This window comes from Cebus imitator, unplaced genomic scaffold, assembly GCF_001604975.1.
Source record: "Cebus imitator isolate Cc_AM_T3 unplaced genomic scaffold, Cebus_imitator-1.0 Scaffold177, whole genome shotgun sequence".
NCBI lineage: Eukaryota > Metazoa > Chordata > Mammalia > Primates > Cebidae > Cebus > Cebus imitator.
Genome location: NW_016107492.1, coordinates 279,421 through 297,711, shown reverse-complemented (window position 1 = coordinate 297,711; position 18,291 = coordinate 279,421). Strand labels below are relative to the sequence as shown.

Here is an 18,291-nt window from a genome sequence, read left to right as displayed (position 1 = left end):
AAAAAAAAAAGAAAAAAGAATTGATATGAAATAATCTCCAAATACATTTTTAAGTAAAACAGCAACTAAAACCAAACAAAAACCCAATAATAATAATAAAACTTCAAGATACAGAGCATGTTTTGTATGCTACCATTTGTATTAAGAAGAGAAAAATGAGTATCTTTGCTTGTAGATATATACAATATTTCTGCAAAGATAAATAAAAAATTGCTATCAGAGAAGGAAAATGGTACCTGGGGGATAGAATGGATGGAAGATTTTTTTCACTTAATATCTTTTATTTTTGGAATTTTAAACTATATGAACTTATTACCTACTAAAAAATAATAAAACATTTAACACCTGGTGCTCCTCACCTAGGCAACACTGAGCAAGCATGTACTCTGAAGTTTCTCTATCAGTGATGACAGATTTGTGCTGGTCTACACTTCAGCACTCTTCCCATCTCCTCTTTGCTGTGCAGGGAGGTCAGCCTGGCCATGCAACTAAGGAAACCGTAATTTTCTTATCCATCTTGGTTATCTAAAAGCTCCAAGCTGGGTAATGTGAATATTTTTCCAAGTCAACAGCTAAGAAATGCTTTTTAAAGTAATGTCTGTTAGGCCACAAAATAAAAGTTTACTTAAGTTACTTTTCCCAGACTTTCTGACTCCTGTTTATTAGTTGATTTCTCCACCCTGCCCACCCTGGCGCCACTGTCCTTCCCATCTACTTTCCTGTTCCTGGTAGCTCTAGCGGTTGGTTTTCAAAGCATATATCCCTCAAACAATAAATCCAAAGATGACCTAAGACAAACAACTGAGAAATTAGGTCAAACATCAATAAAAGCGATTAAGAAAAAAATGCATTTATTTTTGTTTCTCTATATTTTGGGAATTGACTAAATGTCAAGATACAAAACTTGGAAAATATATTTTAATTGCCAGTTATTAAATCCACCTCTTCTGTCACTACTGGGCTTGAATGAATTTATCATATCTCACGAAAGCACAATATTCTACTAACTGGTCTCATTTAGTGAATGGGAAACACCCTCCACTTGCTGCTAATGTAACCTTTGTAAAACAAATATGCCACTTCTCTGTGCAGGAAAAAAAATGTTAATGATTCCCCATTCACCTAGAAATAAGATGTATACATTTTGGCACAATTTAAAAGATGTCCTTCACTATCTGATTCATTTCATTTTCTGATTGGTATGTTCTCTTATTGAGATAGCCAGGTGGGATGGGGGTCCCAGAGCATCTCCAACCAGCCTGTGCACTGGGAGGAATGTGCAGTGGGTGAAGCCTGCACCATCTGCAGCAGGGAGGAGCCTGGCCCCTCCTCTTCCTGGGTGAAACCTGGGATTCAAATGGTCGCTGGGCAGGAAGTGCTCTAGCAGGGACTCTGGCCTTGCGAGAGTCCCTGTTTCCCCCTTTTCTTCCTTTTCACTCAATAAAACCCGGTCTTAGTAACCATTCGAATTGTCTGTGAGCCTGAATTTTCATGGCTGTAGGGGAAAGAACCCCATCGTTAGCTGAACTATGTTAAGTCCTGCAACATTAGCAACATTTGTCAGATTCTATGTGTTATTTACATATCCGAAAACCAGCTTCAGAGAAGGATTATTGTCTTATTTTCCTCATTTTACGGATGAGGAAACTGAGGCCCAGAGAATTCCAGCTCATTAAAGGTGTGCATTTACTAAATGGCAGAGTTGAAATTCAAAACCTAGTCTGACTCCCAAACTCATGTTCTTAAGTGCCACTACTGTCTCCAAGAATACAAAATGTGAAATAAAGATGAACTCATGATGTATGTGGATAAAGAAAATGTAGACAAAAGGGCTACATTTTGAAAGCATTTTGAAAGGTAATTTTGCCCCAAGAGCTTTTCTGATGACACCAAACTGTAGCGATTGTTCCATTTCTCTTCTTCTGTATCAGTTTGTCGTTTTACCAAGCTCAGGACACTTTGCACATATTGCCTCTTCATATAGTTTGGATGTTTGTCTTTCCAAACCTCATGTTGAAACTTAATCTCCAATGTTGGAGGTGAGGCTAGTGAGATGTGTTTAGGTCATGGGGGTGGATCACTTAGGAATAGATTCATGTCCTCCCTTCAATATGAATGAGTTCTCTATTATTTCCCGTGAGAGCTGGTAGATACAAAGAGCCTGGCTCCTCCTCGCCCCTCTTGCTTCCTCTCTCCCCATTTGATTTCTGCACACGCTTTTTTTTTTTTTTTTTTTTTTGCCTTCTACCATGAGTGGAAGCAGCCTGCAGCCTTCCCCAGAAGCAGATACAGGTGCCAGGCTTTTTGTACAACCTGCAGAACCATGAGTGAAATAAATGTCTTTTCTTTACAAATTATCCAGCCTAAGGTATTCCTTTATAGCAACACAAACAGACTAAGCCTTATACTTGGTTCTGGCCACCTTCTATTCCCTGAATGCTTGGGGAAGAGGGTTCTAGGCAGAGGGTGCAGCTACAGTGCAAAGGCCCTATGCAGGAGCTCATGGGGAAGAGTGAGAAGTTCAGAATGGCAGCTGGCGCCAAGCAGGTGAGGACAGAACAAGGGGCAAGGTTAGAGACATAAGGTGGAGGGTCATGCAGGGCTTCTTTAAGTCTTGCTCATGTGTCCATTTTCAAAGAGGTTCCTGAAGACAAAACTATTGCGAAACGTCAAGCCCACTGACTTCTGCTTTCTGCCACTTCCAAAGCCCAGCTGAATTTACTTATGATTTTTTTTTCCATAACACTAATCACTTTCTAAAATACCAAAACATTTACCCATTTATTGTGAGCATTATATACGTAGTGTCTTCCCCTGCTGGAATGCAGAGGTTTCAAGGGGGCAAGATTTTGTCTTTTATTTTGGTCATTGATACCTAAAGTGCCTAGATCAAGTAGCAACCCATAATAAGCTCACAGCAAACATTTGTTGAATGGACACTGCCCTTTTTGTTTTAGCCTGCTTTTGTAGTATGCCACAGTTTTAATGATTTTCAGTTAGCTTTTACTAATTGCACTCAAGGATAGATTTTTCTCTGAGGACAATATAGATGAGGTAATCATAAACCTGGATGTTTTGGGGATAATTATAGTTCAAATACCAAGCAATAGTGCCACCATAAGTATTCTTATACTACCTTCAATTTTTACTTAAGATATGGTTTTAATATAAAGGGATCTTTATCAGTGTTTTGAGAGGCTAATTTAAATAATAAATTCTGTTCCTCTAAAGTTATCGCTGTGGAGACAGGAAATTTCTAATTCTATTTGTAGATAAGGTATATCTTATTTGGGGACTTGGAAGTAACTGATTACAATACTTTTTGTTTAAAATACTTTGGATAAAATGTAGCAATAAATACATTTTCAGAAAAATATCCCAAATTAAACAATATTCTTTCAAATTTGTTTTTCTAACCTAGGGAATACTTACTATATTTGCTCCTTGGATGTTTTCTGGAACATTTAAAACTTTGTGGTGAGTTACTAGGAACATATGCTGACCTTGCAGACTGCTATGCTTTAGTACAAAGCTAAACATTAAAATATTGCTTCCCTTCCAATAAAATTTCAGCTGATGATTATTTATTATACTACCCCATGAATTATTGGGCTTTCCTTCCTTCCTTGCACCCTTCCTTCCTTCCTTTTTTCCTTTCTTCCCTTGTGCCTCCTTATTTATGTTGGCATAGGCCTAATATAATTTATTTTCCAATATTTTATAACAGAATCAATATGCTGCTATTCATTACTTACTTTGTAACAATGTAATATAGTTTGCAGCTAAAATGATAATATATGGCAATATTTAAGCTGCTTCTTAGGAGAAGCTGAAATGCATGCAGGGGTGAGTTCCACCACATTATGTAATACCATATTCAGGTAAATTAACACAAAATGCTGTATTTTTGTGTATTTCATTTCAAAGGTTAAGAATAATGTTCAATTGTTGTAAGGGTGGATATAGTATTCTCAGTACTGATTATAGGAACACAAGTTGACCGATGGATTAAGAACATGACAAATATCTGTACCCTTTGAGGCAGTAATTCTACCCCTTGGAATCGAATTTAAGATAGTAAACAAAATAACTGGTTGGGGTTTGTGAACAATGAAGTTCACTGTAGGGTTATACAGAAGAAACTTGATCAATAACCTGCCCCTAACAGACAGACGAGCTTTCCATTTCCAAGGTGGGACTTACTGACGTGGCCATGACTCAAGGAATTGGCAGCTGGTGGGCCCCTCTCTGCAGGCCTGCCCAGTTGATAATTGGCAAGCCTTCCCATTGCTGATTATTGCATGAAGACCAGGAATAAGTAGCTCTTCAGAAACTTATGCATGCCACTTACTCTTGTTCTTGTCACCACATAATTTGACTACAATTATATAAAAAGGATGAAGCATGAGTGCAAAAAGTTTTCTTGTTCCTTTGAGATGAAGTTGAATGGTTTGGGAAAACTTGACAAAGATGGGTTGCTAAAACCAAGTTGCTATTGAATTAAGGGTGAGTGAGACAGCTGTAAAAGATAGGAAAATCACTGTAAACATCTAACATTCTTATTCTTAATTATGATTGCCTTGCTCCATTGTAACAAAATGGAAGCAGAAAAATATTGAGGTTCCATAGTGAGTTTCTGTAAGAAAGATGATCCAAAACTCCAATCAATGGATCCATTCTCAAAGAAGACCTCTGGCCTTATAAATGATTAGTGTGGGATACAAATTCACTAAATCGTTAGTGAATGACACAAATTCATGTTTTTTAATTTGAAAGAAAAATCTTAGGAATATATATGTCATTTTTATAATTCTTCATTTTTATTAATTTTTGATAAATTATATCAATAAATTGTGATGTTATAGGCTGCAAGAAATTTATATCCAACACAACATGTAAAGAAATATATATGTACAAAAAATATTAGAAGGAAGCAGACTAAGTGTCAGTTGGTTACTATATGGTGGGTTTATGGGTGATTTTTAAAATTATTCTTTTGTATTTGAAAAGCTCTGGAAACACAGTCTTATTTCCACTGTGTAAAATGTAGCAAATGTAAAGAAGAGTAAGACTGGGAAAACAAGACTCCTACCAGCTCGAGCCCCATAACCAAGAGGTTATCCATTTTATAATTCTTGTTAAACCTTCTGAGTTCACACTGCTAAGACTATCCATGGTGCAAAATTGAGAAGGATGTTCCTCTCTGCAATTTCACTTTTTGATCTTGTTTTATCTCAGTGCACTCTCTGGGTTTTCTAATATTACACCAGTTCTTACTTTGTTTAAACCAGTTCTACATGCAGGTATCAAGTATGTAATTAGGCTCTACTAGATATCTGGGAATAAATCTGGAATTCGACCTGCCTAATTGAGGTACTCTTATTATATGTGACTGCTTGATAGTATATAACCAGCTTTAGAAGTTTCACTGTCCCCCTGACATGGAGGCACATGACGCCTCTGGTTCAAAAGTATTAGAATGCCTTTTCTAGGGGTTGCTTATCACTGCTTTTCATTGATCCTTAACATTCTTTCTTTTCTGGGCCCCAGTCCATCTCTGGCTTCTGGTGTAAGCCATATAGATGCCACAGTTGTTTCTCTTTAACTTCTGATTTAGGATCTATTATCTCTTGTTATTAATGTCTTTAAGTGTTACATGCATTTGAGTTGGACTTTGAATGATAGGGAAGATTTCAACTATACAGGAGGGAGGACATCAGAGAACTTACACAAAGAAAGATGCAGATGTTGGGGGAATATGGCATTTATTCAGGAAAGGGTGGGTTGTCCTGAAAGCTTCAGCATAGTATATTCATAAGCAGAGGTATCATCAAAAACATTTATCATCTGGTACATACCGAGATGTGCCTGACTTGTTAAAGTGCGTGATATTTGTAAAGCCATAATACTGGGATGTAGTTACACAAAAGTGGCTATTACTGGGAGACAGCAGAATGTTTGAGTTAAACTGGAAAGCCTTAATAGCCTCAACGAGTTCGGGCTTTTTTGGTGGGCAACAGGAAGCTACTAGAGGTTTTCCAACAGACCAGTGAAACAATTAGGAAACTTCCCAAAAAAGCAGATTTAAAGTTGCACTGATTAGCAGGGGAAAGTCCACAGGTAGAGAGATCAACTATGAGGCTATTTCCACACAAGAGATAAGAAAGAATCCATCAGTGTTGTTGGTAAGAATACAAAGAGAAAAGAGATATGGAAACTATCACAGAGGTGGCATTGGCAGCATTTAATGACTGGTGGCATGTAGGACGCAAAGCTAGAAAAAGATTGCAAAGGTGTTTCAAGAGATTGCAAAGGTGTTTCAAGCACAAGGAACAAGACTAGAGTAGAAGATGTCTATGGCTGGCTATGCCAAGGGCAGGTAAAGGGCACAGGCAGGGCAGCTCTGCTATCCCTCCCGAATCCCCCCAACTCACTTCAATTAAATGCATAGTCCAATAAAAGAAGTATACTCCCTATGCAGCCTCCCCTTCCAACTGAGTTGATCCTGAAATTCCCTTTTATGTAAAAATTCTGAAGCCACTACTAAGGTATACAAATGTAGAAAGATGGGAATAGTGGGCCCACAACCAATTGTGTGGTGGCGCTGGCTCACAGAGCTGGTTGTGTTATTCTATTTCCAACCTCATGATCAGTGACATCATGTAGGTAGCTTGAAATTGGGCCACTGTGGGAATATTCACACCCCAGAAATTGGCAAACTCTCCAAATTCAGGCACTTTTCTCCCAGAAAGCCAGTTGTTAAATATTTATATCTCTCTTAAAGAACTGGCTATGAAAGCAAGAAAAATAGTGAGTATTACATAACCCTTGAATGATTGTTAAGAAACTTTAAGAGTATCAGCTGAAGGAGAAAAAGGAGAAGCTCATGAGGTTGAGGCATGATTGATATGCATGGCTCTGGAGGTTCATGAAAGGTGGGATGGCAGATTTATTCCCATGAAGGGATCTCCAAATATTTCTAGGTTCCTAATTGGTACCTTGAGGAAAAATTGTTTTTTTAAACAATATTTAATGATTTTTTAAACAATATTTAATACTCTGGTACAAATAATGTTCTTCCAAGATGACCATTCTTCCTGCTTCTCATTCTTCCTGTTAGAGTGGTCCTGCTGGGTTTCCTCTACAAATTAGGTGAATACTTCAATTGAGCAATAATGAATTTTTTTTAGCAGGCTAGCCTGCTGAATGTGGGACGCAATTATTAAGGAGAGAGCAAATCACCACGGTAGTATTTAACTAAACTTCTCTTTCAGGGCATCTTTCCAGAACTAGATCTGTCTTACAACGTCCACACCGCCCCCTCTACAGGCCCCATCTGCGCAGTCTTTCTCCTACCTCCTCCAAAAGGCTAGTGTATTTTGTACTCACTCTTTTCATAATGAATCATTTCTAAGGCTTAATCCTTCAACTGTGAAATTTATTACAGAAATTGTTCACTAGAGCAGGCAGGATACAAGAAATGATTATATCTAAATGACATTTTGCTTGGATTAAGGTTAAGATACCCATTATTTAGAACCATATTCTCCTGTACAAGACAAAATATGGTTCTTCAAGCCTATTCAACTGTTGAAAAAATCATAATAGGAATTTCCACTTCATCTTCAAGAAAGGTGATTAGGTGCTACAAAATAATCCAATCTCTTGCTGTGTGGTTTGAGCACATAACTGGTGTTCAAAAATATTTGTGGAAAGACTGGAATATTTTCCTGTAACAGTAGGGTTCCATCACACTGAGCTTTAAATCAAATATTTGAGGAACTAAGAGAATAAATGTCCTTTTAACTTAAAATAATGTTTTGAACTGCTGGATTAATTTACTCAATCAATAATATGCAAATCTTGAGTATTAATTCTCTTGAGTATCTTTAATTCTCATTTAAGGAGAAAGTATTTAGCAAGATTTGTCCATTCATTACCATTTTAAAGTTACCAAAACAGAATACATAGTGACATTTAAAAGTATAAAGGAAGTGACAAGAGAGATGTGATGACTTTATTCACTATAAAAAGGGGCAAAAGGAACAAGAGAAATAAAGATAAAGGGGCTTCCCTTTGTCTAGTGGTAGTACAAAGTCTCAGGAATAAAGACGATAAATTAATAGGCACACCACAGCACCTGGCTAATTATTTTTGTATTTGAAGAGAGGAGGTTTCGCCAGGTTACCCAGGCTGGTCTGCTATAAATTTCATGCATCAAGGTACACAAAAGAGAAACAATAACTAATTAGACATATTGCTAAGGGCCAGGTGAATGAAAGAAAACAAGAAGTACTATCCAGATCTTGGAAGTTGGTGCAGCCTAGAAGAATAAATATTCATTGCAGAAGTAGTGACTGAAAGAGAAGTCAAACGTTTCAAAGACTACAATGCTCAGGGATAGGTACAGTGGTCAGGCTGTGAAGCAGAAGGATCTGACTAATGTTTTAACTATAATGTTCAGATTATGGAAAGTTGATTTGTGGTCTGAAGAGTATACACCTCATCCTAGAGGTTAGCAATATATTGTGATGTGGGAACATATTTTCTTGAACAGTTACTATGGTATTGGTGCTTTTATGATCCAAAGACTTCATAAGCATTATCTCATTTAAACCTCACAATAATCCTAGGAGGTAGAACTCATTTAACTAGTATTTTATGGTCAATGAAACTGAAGCTCAGAAAATATAATCAACTTGCCCAAAGTCAAATAGCTAGGAAGCAATACCACTGACTTTAGAGCCTGCCTTCTTTGTCATCTTATTGACATGCTTCCATGATAGGAATGGCAGGATCAAAGTCCCATTTTCAGTGCATGGTATATACGTACCATCATCCAGGACCCCCTTTGGACACCAAAACCCACAGATGCTCAAGTCCCTTAAATAAAATGTTGTAGTATTTGCATATAACCTACACACATTCTCATGTATTTTACATCTTTTCTAGATTACTTATAATACCAAATACAATGCAAATGCTATGTAAATAGTTGTTATAAGGTATTTTAAAAACTTGTATTATTTTTTATTATTGTATTGTTATTATGTATTTTTTTAAGGAAGTTTTTGATCTGTGGTTGGTTGAATCCATGGATGTGAAATTCATGAATATGAAGGGCTGGATGTAATGGGGTTAGTGGAGTAAATGTTGGACAGATGGTTAAAACAATAGTCTGGACAAGCAATGAGAAGGGCAGTAGAGAGAGAAAGACAAGGGTGCAGTACATGTTTTGAAACCAGAATGATCGGAACTTGTTCTCTGCTACAGACTGAGTATTTGTGTCTCCCCACAACTCATGTTGAAACATCAAACCCAGTGTGATGGTTATTTGGAGGTGGGCCTTTGGGAAGTGATTAGGTCAGGAGGTCAGAGACCTAATGAATGATATTATTGCTTTTATAAAAGAGACCCCAGAATACTCCCCAAATCGCCTTCCACTATGTGAGGATGTGGCAAGAAGACAGCTGTCAATGAACCAGAAAGGAAGCCTTCTCGAAACACTGACTGCCAGCACCTTGATCTTGGACTTTCGAGCCTCCAGAAATAAATTGCTGTTGTTTGAAAGCTACACAGTCTGTGGTATTCTGCTATAGAAGCCTGACAGGACTGAGACAGACCAACAGATTATGGAGGGCGATGGAGGAAACAAGAACCTGGAGATGGGGCCTGTATCTTAGTGGGAAGGCTGTAAAAGTTGTTTTTTCTTTTTTTACTTCCCACTTTGCTTTAATGTAATATCTAGGCTCTCATAAACTTTCTCTGTTAATCAGCTATATCAGCAGATTTCATGCTTTTTCAACACAATCCAGTGTAAAAAAAATATATATATATATAACAACCCAGTACCCACATTCATATTCAACCACTTACCTATTTTACCAAAATCAAAGTTAATAAAACAATACTTACCTTCTGATATTTTCTATTCAATTCTATTCCATTTAAAAATGCTCACTGAAACACACCAAATTGATCTCCATCATGATCCACAGATTGAAAACAGAAAGCTTAATTCAGAGCTCCATCCAAGTACATAACCATGTGTTCAGCTTGGACCCTCTGGTATCTATCACAGAATCTAGCACATAGAGCTTTAGAAGTGCTGAAAACAAGAAAGAAGGAGAAACCACATTTTTTTTTTTTTGAAGATCATCTATTTTTCTTAATTTAAGAAATAGTAAATGTGTTACATGGCAATCTCACTAAGTTTATGCCATCTGAAAATTTAGTCACCTTGGTCCCAATCCCAAATTCAAGTTAATTAATAGCCCCAGTTATAGCTTTAATCCAATCAGCACTAAAAATTGGAGCTTAAATCTACAAATTGGGGTTTACGTCTCCTGAAGGCCATATTAATGACAAAGCAGAATACTACAGCAATTTGGAATGTAACATTAATTGATTTAGAATTTCAACAAGCTGCAAAAAATAATCTGGAGTGAAACAGATTTATGGCAACAGAGCCTTACCACTCCTGACTCTGCAACCGCTAGAACATATACTAATGTTAAAAAACATGCCTCGTGATTACAGAAACACTTTTTTCACAGGCTCTCCATTCCAGCAAGCAAATCTCTGTGATATGCCCTGCAGATGACCTGTGTGTGACACCCATGACTTAATATGTTATGTTATGTATCCTTTTTCCAAATGGCAGATCTTCCTTATTATTATAGTCAGTTTAATTTAGCCCAATTACTTAAGCAATAGCGTACTAAGTGCTAAAGTGGGCACTGAGGATATGACATGAGTAAACATAGACTCTGCCCTCAAGAAGCATATTATGAAGTCAGAAAAGCAGATGTCTAAACAAATGATAATTCCAGAGTGGGAAAGGCAGATGAGAGGATGAGACAAATGGGGGAACAGGGCTTGACCAAGACAAAGATTCATTTCTCTCATCACAAAGAATCTAGCACATACAGCAACACACCAAATAAACGATTGGTGACAGAAGACAAAATAACCCCAAAGTGCTATTTAACTGTGTTGTTGTCAAGGTGAAGTATGTTTGTGTTTAATTGTGCTTGTTGAAATGAAACGTATTTATTTTTGCCTGTTGTTGCTATCCTTATTAAGGTGTGGGATAACAGCAAGGAAGCTGATTGTCTACTTGGAAGTTCCAAAGTATAGTTCCTGGGCTTTTTGGGGTTTCAGGATCTCTTTCCAGGGGGTTCATGAGGTCAAAATTTCTTTCATAATTGTACTAAAATGTACTTGCCTTTTTGACTATTGATATTTGCACTGACTGTATAAAAGGGTAATTATTTGATAGTAATCATGTTGATTGTCACAGTGTCCCTGAAGGCACAAAAGAAAACTTGCAGCAAAGCATCACAGGGCAGTGGAGAAAACACCATTGTTTAAAAGACACAGACTTGAGTTTTGGGAGCCTCAGTATCTTCACCTGGGAAATGAAAAGTTTGGCATAGATTTGGATCCCAAACTTAGTTGTCCAGCAGAATGATCTGCAAGGCTTTAAAAAAATTACAGGTGTGTCATTCTCTGAATTCTACAGAATCAATCCTTGTTTTAGTTAAGTAGGATCAGCTCCATACAAAAGCCCGCCAAGATGGAGGCGTGGTTTAGATCCTATCATGGAATTTCAGGTTGGGGGTGGGCCTTTTGCCTGGCTAACTGGCCATCCCTCCTGCCAAAGGGTCAAAGTTCTTCAGAAACCTATTCTGGCTTGGCTCCAAATGTTCTAGTCTATAATGCATGGCTGCAATAGTTTAATTTTGGAGAAGAATGTTAAGTGGATATTACCAAACACCCACTGCAGATACACTCTCAATAAAACACGTGGAACATCTAACTTTAAGCACTGAAACTACCTGGTGAACAGAGCCCTCGGTGACTTAGTGAGTTGGCTTCCTGGGTCAGAGAGTGCTCTCAAGAACCTATCTCCTGGGCTCAGTCTCACCTGCCAAGCTGTGCCTGGGCACTCCCTTAGCCCCTAACCACTTCGGCCATGCCTGCTGCCAGATGTGAATTGGAGAGTTGGCAGTGAGCAGGGGAATAGGGGCATAAAGAGCTGGAGTGGGTGGCAGATCCAGATGAATCAATGTCAGGAACTTGCAGGACGAGGCAGAGATTGGGCCTTCTGGGATGATGCTATGGGCAGGGAAGGATTAAAAGGACTACATTTGTCAGCAATTGTCTTCCAACCCCTTGTCTTTCCAGTGTTGCCTGACTTCTTGATAACCTTTCAGAGCTAATTAGATTGGCACTGAGGTTAAGGAGTGACAACAGGTAGCTGCTGTCCTACTCTGGGAAAGACCCATTACTGACAGGTAAATGAGGTAAATGAGGAGGTGCGGATGGCTGGTGTTTGGCACCAAATATGAACACTGAGGCAGGATGGGTATAACAGCTGTGGATGTGGACAGAAGAGCTTCAGGCTTCCGCCTCTTTGGCAAGCACGGTGTTCTGGTAGCGTCTACATTTTCCAATAACGGTCCAGGTAACTCGTGCGTGTGTGTGTGTGTGTTGTGTGTGTGTGTGTGTGAGCACAGCATATGGTATGTGAGCCCCCACATAGAGGATTGATAGGAAGCAATTTCTAAGAGTAAAGCAATAACTTTGTTTGCAAAGAAGCCTCAGTTGCAAGACAGGTTTGGCTCTGTGATTTGGGTAATAGAACAAAAGTTGGGTATCTAATTTGAAATTTTTACTGATAATCTCTATATTTTGCTATTCAAGATATTCTAATCAATGTTAAAATAATAGAACCCTGCCGACAGCCAGCAGCCACTCAATGCTAGATTGAGTTAGCACATTCCTTGACCTTAGGTTATGTGGGTATCTTGGTCAGTAGCAAAGAAGAATCAAAACAGACATAAAAGACAAAAGAAAAGCTTCCCTCTTCCTTCTTCAGAACAGATTCCCTGACAGTCGGACAAGATCTGCTCCAGCAGTTCAGTGCCCTGGCTAACAAGATAACAATTGCATTCACTCTTGGAGGAGCAGAATGCAGCTCTCCTTCCTGGTAACCCATTTCCTACCAGCCCTGCAAAGAGCTGTCCAAGAAATGGTTGTGTAACCTCTCACTCAGTTGTTATTTTTACCTTCCTTTAATGAAGTAGACCTTTGCCTCCTTGTCCACGTCACCAGCAATGACGAGCTGTAATGCCGTCACAGTAGTGCAATCTGGGATACCGATCAGATGGGTTAATATTTGCCAACACATTTCACGAAGAAAAAACTCCCATCTGCCTAACTCACCTTAACGGGGGTCAGTTTTATGTGGAGCTTCCAGTTCCATAATGAATAATGTCTACAATTAGCCTAGGCCAGGTCGATTTAATTTCAAGGAAAGGTTCTGTGAGTTTTACCTGCCTCAAGAGAACTGAATTCCAAGAAATTCTTGCTTTAATTAGTAGAAAAGAGATGCACAGTAATACTTTTCTCTGCACCCAGAGCCATCTTGTCCCTCACCACACGGCAAATAATACAGGATATTTTTTGATGACAACAATGAATTTTGAATAGACCAAATATCTTTAACAGATATTATCTGAGCACCTATTATTCGCGAGATATCATGTACAGTTTTATTTTATACAATTTTTACTTCTTATTTATGCTACAACTTGTCTATGCATTGATCTTTGCTGTCTTTTAAATATTTATTTTAGTAAGATTATTATAGTTCTTGCTGGTGATATTCTAATTCATCTTTAATGGAATCTTTCTTAATTACAGACCCCTCTCATTAGATAATACTGCACTAGTCGCTTCAATTATCACCTAGATTTTGAATTTTGCTTTTGCTTATCATTTATATGTGCAGAGAGACTAGTTGAAAAAGATACCATTAGCAATTTCTTTTGAAAAACTAGATATCTCTCTAGTGTTCCTCTGCAGAAAATACAGGTAATCTGTTACACGTGAGACATATAACCTCCCCTCATCTGAGAGCCTTGAAAGGTAAAAGAAGATAATGTGAGTGCACTGCAAACCATTAGGAAATGAAGGCAAAAGTTAGAGATTATTATTCTTGTCAGGCACATTAGCATAGTACAGTGTTTCCCAGCCACTTTTCTATTACCCCATGATGGGAGTTCAAAGATGATGGCACCGTTTCCCCTACTCTCATTTGTGGAGGGGGCATGCTGGCTGGGTGGTGCTTCACCTGCCGAGCATCTAGCAGGATGAGATGAGCTCCTGCAGCTCTAATTGGAACTCATAATTAATATTCCTATATGGGGGTGTGAGGAGGATATGTTCTACGAAATGAAAGCTCATAAAGGTATGTGTCAAATATACTGGTTTAGGTGGACCTATGTATAACAATTTACATTTAAAAAGACATTTTCAATGTGGCTTTTGGGGTCATGGTTGGAGTCTCAAAATAGCTTAGAAAGTTTAGATCCAGGCCCATGGTAACAACAGTGGTCAGTATTCCCTGCATCTGTGGGCTAAATTTACAAGAAAGTGACAGAATTTGTCTAGGTGGGAGGCATGAGTGACCTGCAGGAGCAGAATGTCCATCCCCAAGGAGTCGTCTGCAGTCCACACACTGGGCATGCCAGGGGAGGGACCAGGACCTCCAGGGAAAGCAGGACTGATGTTTCCTGTTCACTATCCCTGGCTGCTGGCCCTCATTCCACCCATCAGGTCTACAGCTTGGCTTTGTCCCTTTTGTCACAGGACCTTATATTGTCAGTGGACACTGCTGACCTTCAGGCTACTTGTCTGCAACAAGGAGATTGCCATGTATGCCCTGTCCATCGACTTCTGAGTCACCTGATGTGGATATCTTACTAATTCCAAACTCCTTTTTCATCCTCTGCCTTTGTGTGTCTGAACCTTCTTGGCCCATTGTCTTGTCTCCAGTTGCCCGTTGTTTGACTCAGAAAGCCCAATCTTGGTTACTAGAGTCCATCTAGTCCATGCTATGGGTAGTGGTGACCTTGATGTGGAGGGAACCAAACGACTTTCTGCCCTCATCTTAGTTGACCTCTTAGCAAAATGTGCATGTTTCTTCCTTGAAATATGCGCTTCTCTTGGCCTCCATGACCCACAGCCTGTTTGTTTTCTTACGTCTTTCTGCCTGGTTCATCTTGGGTAGTTCTTGCTCCTCAGCTCAGATCTATTTCTTGGTGTTTTTCACTACGCCCTTTTTTCCCTGGGTGATCTCTCCTAATCCCACAGTTTTATAATCCCATGTATCAGTTAGTATATTGCTGCAATATTGCTGTGTAACAGACTGACCTGAAATGCAGTGTCAGAAGTAGGCATTTTTCTGAGTGAGGAAAGTGAAACTCAGTGAGAACAATTAACTTCTTGAAGACGTAAGTGACATGAGTTCCAAATCAGATTTCCAGTTCACTGTATTTTCTACTGTGTTCTGAACTTAAAGAAAGGACTGATCATTATCTGTCTCATTTCTATGAATAGCTAATGAGCTACCATATTTCAAAAATGTTTCAAAAATCTCTCCCTTATTTTTATTCTCTAAAATTCTGTAAAAACATGCCATTAATGTCTCTCGTTAACTTCCTTTATCTGATTCTTAAATGAGAGCTTTCGTTCATTTGCCACAGATATGATGGCATATTTAAATTCTCCTTTTTCTGAATTGTCAAAAATAATCAGTTTCTACAAAATTATTAATTATGTCTACATTTTCAAGTGCAGTACAATAAAATGTTACTAATCCAGAATAAAGGAGGTATCCATTAGGGTTCTTTGGAGGCACACAGAAGCAAATAATCCTGGCTAGCATACAGACGAGGAATTTATTAGGATGATAATAACCAGCACCTGCAGCACCTACTTGGATTAGGCAGCATTCTAAGCACTGTAGTTATTAATTTCTAGATTAATGCCTACATAATAGGCACTGCTATTAGCCCCACTTTACAGATGAGTTACTTGGTTTCAAGGCACAGAGGAGTAACTTGCTCCAGGTTGTGCAGTTAGAGTATAACTAAATCGGGATTTGAACCCAAGCTGTGTAGCTCCAGAGTCTTAGGCACTACAGCCTATCCAAGGATCTGGGGTAGTGACAGAATTAGGGGGAAACCTATGGAAGAAGATTCAAAGAGGGTAGAAATCAGGTCATGGTAGAGGACTGTCACTGGAAGAAACTCTAATCACCCTCCTCTCCCAAACCCTTGATTCCATTTAAAGGCTCCAGATTCAAAGTCCTGGGAGAGAGGCCCAGTTGGGTCTTCACAAGAAGAAGGCAGGGCACCTTGACGGACAGTTTCACCAAGGCTGAGCACAGAGGGAAGAACCAGTTCCCCTAGAGAAGACAAGAGCATTGTAAAAAGAAAACAATGAATTTGGGAGGTTGGACAGCAAAACAATGCCCATTACATGGAGCATGAAGGAAAGGTGATTTTTATTTCATGTTAACAAATAGCTCACAATGGCAGTTGTGTGAGAAATTCCTCAACTGTCTTAAAAATGTGTCCTCAGTAGACTCCTTTATTTGGAAGAGATGTCCCAACTTTTTCCTGCCTCGCCACCCTCACCCCGCTACCGCAGCTGCTCTATAGAGCACAGGGTTCCCACTTCAGTTGGATCACAGCACAGTCAAGCCTATATCATCAGGGAAATCTCTTTCCTAGCCCATGTAGCGACTGATTTCTATATAGCTCTGCTTTCCTCACAACTCAACTTTCTAAAAAGACAGTCTACAGTCCCCCCACTCCCCACTTCTTGCACGGTCACTCCCAAATCTACTATCAGGTGGTTTCTTTGTCATTCCCAGCATTCCACTGAAACTCCCCTTGCTCAAGCCACCGATGACTGGACTTTGCCAAAACAAAAGAGCACATTTCTCTCCTTATCTTTGTTGCCTTCTCTGCAGCACTTGACATTCTGACCACTCTGTCCTCTGGAAGCTCTTATCTGCGCTAGGCTCTTACTTGTTTTTCCTCTTTTCTCTACAGAAGTCTCTTCCTTATTGCCATTCTTCAGTTCTTTATTCTAAGTTCATTTTCTAAATGTTGGCATTTTCCAGACCTTCTGTTCTCACTCCATACACTCAACCTGGAGGACCTAATTACTTATATGTTCATAAATCTCAAGATTCATCTCCAGCCAGAACTCCGTATTGATCTCCAAAATAGCAACTCTCCATTTAGAAGTCTTACTGATATCTCAAATTAAATATGCCCCAAACTCATCAGTTTCACCTCTAAGCATCTTCTTCCTTCTTAATTATCTCATTGAATGTCATCTTCATCTTTTCATCCAAGCCAGAAACTTCAAAGCCATTCTCTCTCTCTGCATTCCTCAGATCCAACTAACCACCAAGTCTTATAGATCCTTCCTTTGTAATATCTCCTATACCTACCCACCACTTCCCTGGTCTCCTTACTAATATAATGTGGGCTCTATCATTTCTTACCACAGTAAGACTTCTTAAGTGGTGATCTCTCTTCCTCCAATCTGTACCTTCTTTAAATACTCCACATTGCTGCCAGAGACATTTTTCTAAAATGTAAATATAACCACGTTAGTCCCAGAATTAAAATCCTTTTATGGTACCTACATATTTCAAGATGAAGTTCAAATTCCCGAGTTTGGCATACAAGTGAGATGAGGCTTCTGCTGCCTCTTAAGCTTCACTTCTCTTGTTAGATTCCCCCAGAGCTTTTCAATTTAACCATAAGGAAGGATAAATGGTTGTTCATATATGTCATGGTCTCTCTGCTTTCTTCCATGCTGCTTCCTGTTAAATGAATGCTCTTTATTGTGTTGAACACTGTCTCCTATTCAGGTTCATCTAGAACTGGTGAATGTGATTTTATTTGAAAATAAGGTTTTTTTGTCTTTTTTGTTTTTTTTTGAGACAGACTTTCTGTCACCAGGTGCCAGGCTGGAGTGCAGTGGCACCATCTTGGCTCACTGCAAACTCCGCCTCCTGGGTTCAAGCAATTCTCCTGCCTCATCCTCCTAAGTAGCTGGTACTACAGGTGTGCACCACCACACCCAGCTAATTTTTGTATTTTTAGTAGAGACGAGGTTTCACCATGTTGGCCAGGATGGTCTCGATCTCTTGACCTCATGATCTGCCCACCTTGGCCTCCCAAAGTGCTGGGATTGCAGGCGTGAGCCACCGCGCCTGGCCTGAAAATAAGGTTTTTGTAGATATAATTAAGTTAGGACAAAGTCATACGTGGTAAGGGGGGGTTCTAAATCCAATAGGACTGGTGTCCTTTTAAGAGGGAAATTTGGACATAGACACAGATACACAAACAAGAAGGGAAGAAAGCCCTATGAAAATGGAAACAGAGATTGGAGTGATGCATCTATTAACCAAAAAAT

General features: G+C 39.0%; 1 protein-coding gene across 4 annotated transcripts in view; it reads right to left on the bottom strand.

The window, feature by feature from the left end:
- The window catches only part of GPRIN3 (GPRIN family member 3), a 66,825-nt gene that overhangs the window by 20,923 nt on the left and 27,611 nt on the right, over positions 1 to 18,291 (bottom strand). The window contains exons 2-3 of one of the 4 annotated variants that reach the window (XM_017545080.2): positions 17,372 to 17,457; positions 9,916 to 10,108 (exon numbers count right to left, since the gene is read on the bottom strand). The exons of 2 other annotated variants lie outside the window; for them this stretch is intronic. The gene's annotated coding sequence lies outside the window, so the exon portion shown is untranslated. Of the gene's footprint in view, positions 1 to 9,915; positions 17,458 to 18,291 lie in introns of all 4 variants that reach the window. One more of the 4 variants, XM_017545076.2, reaches the window with a different exon arrangement.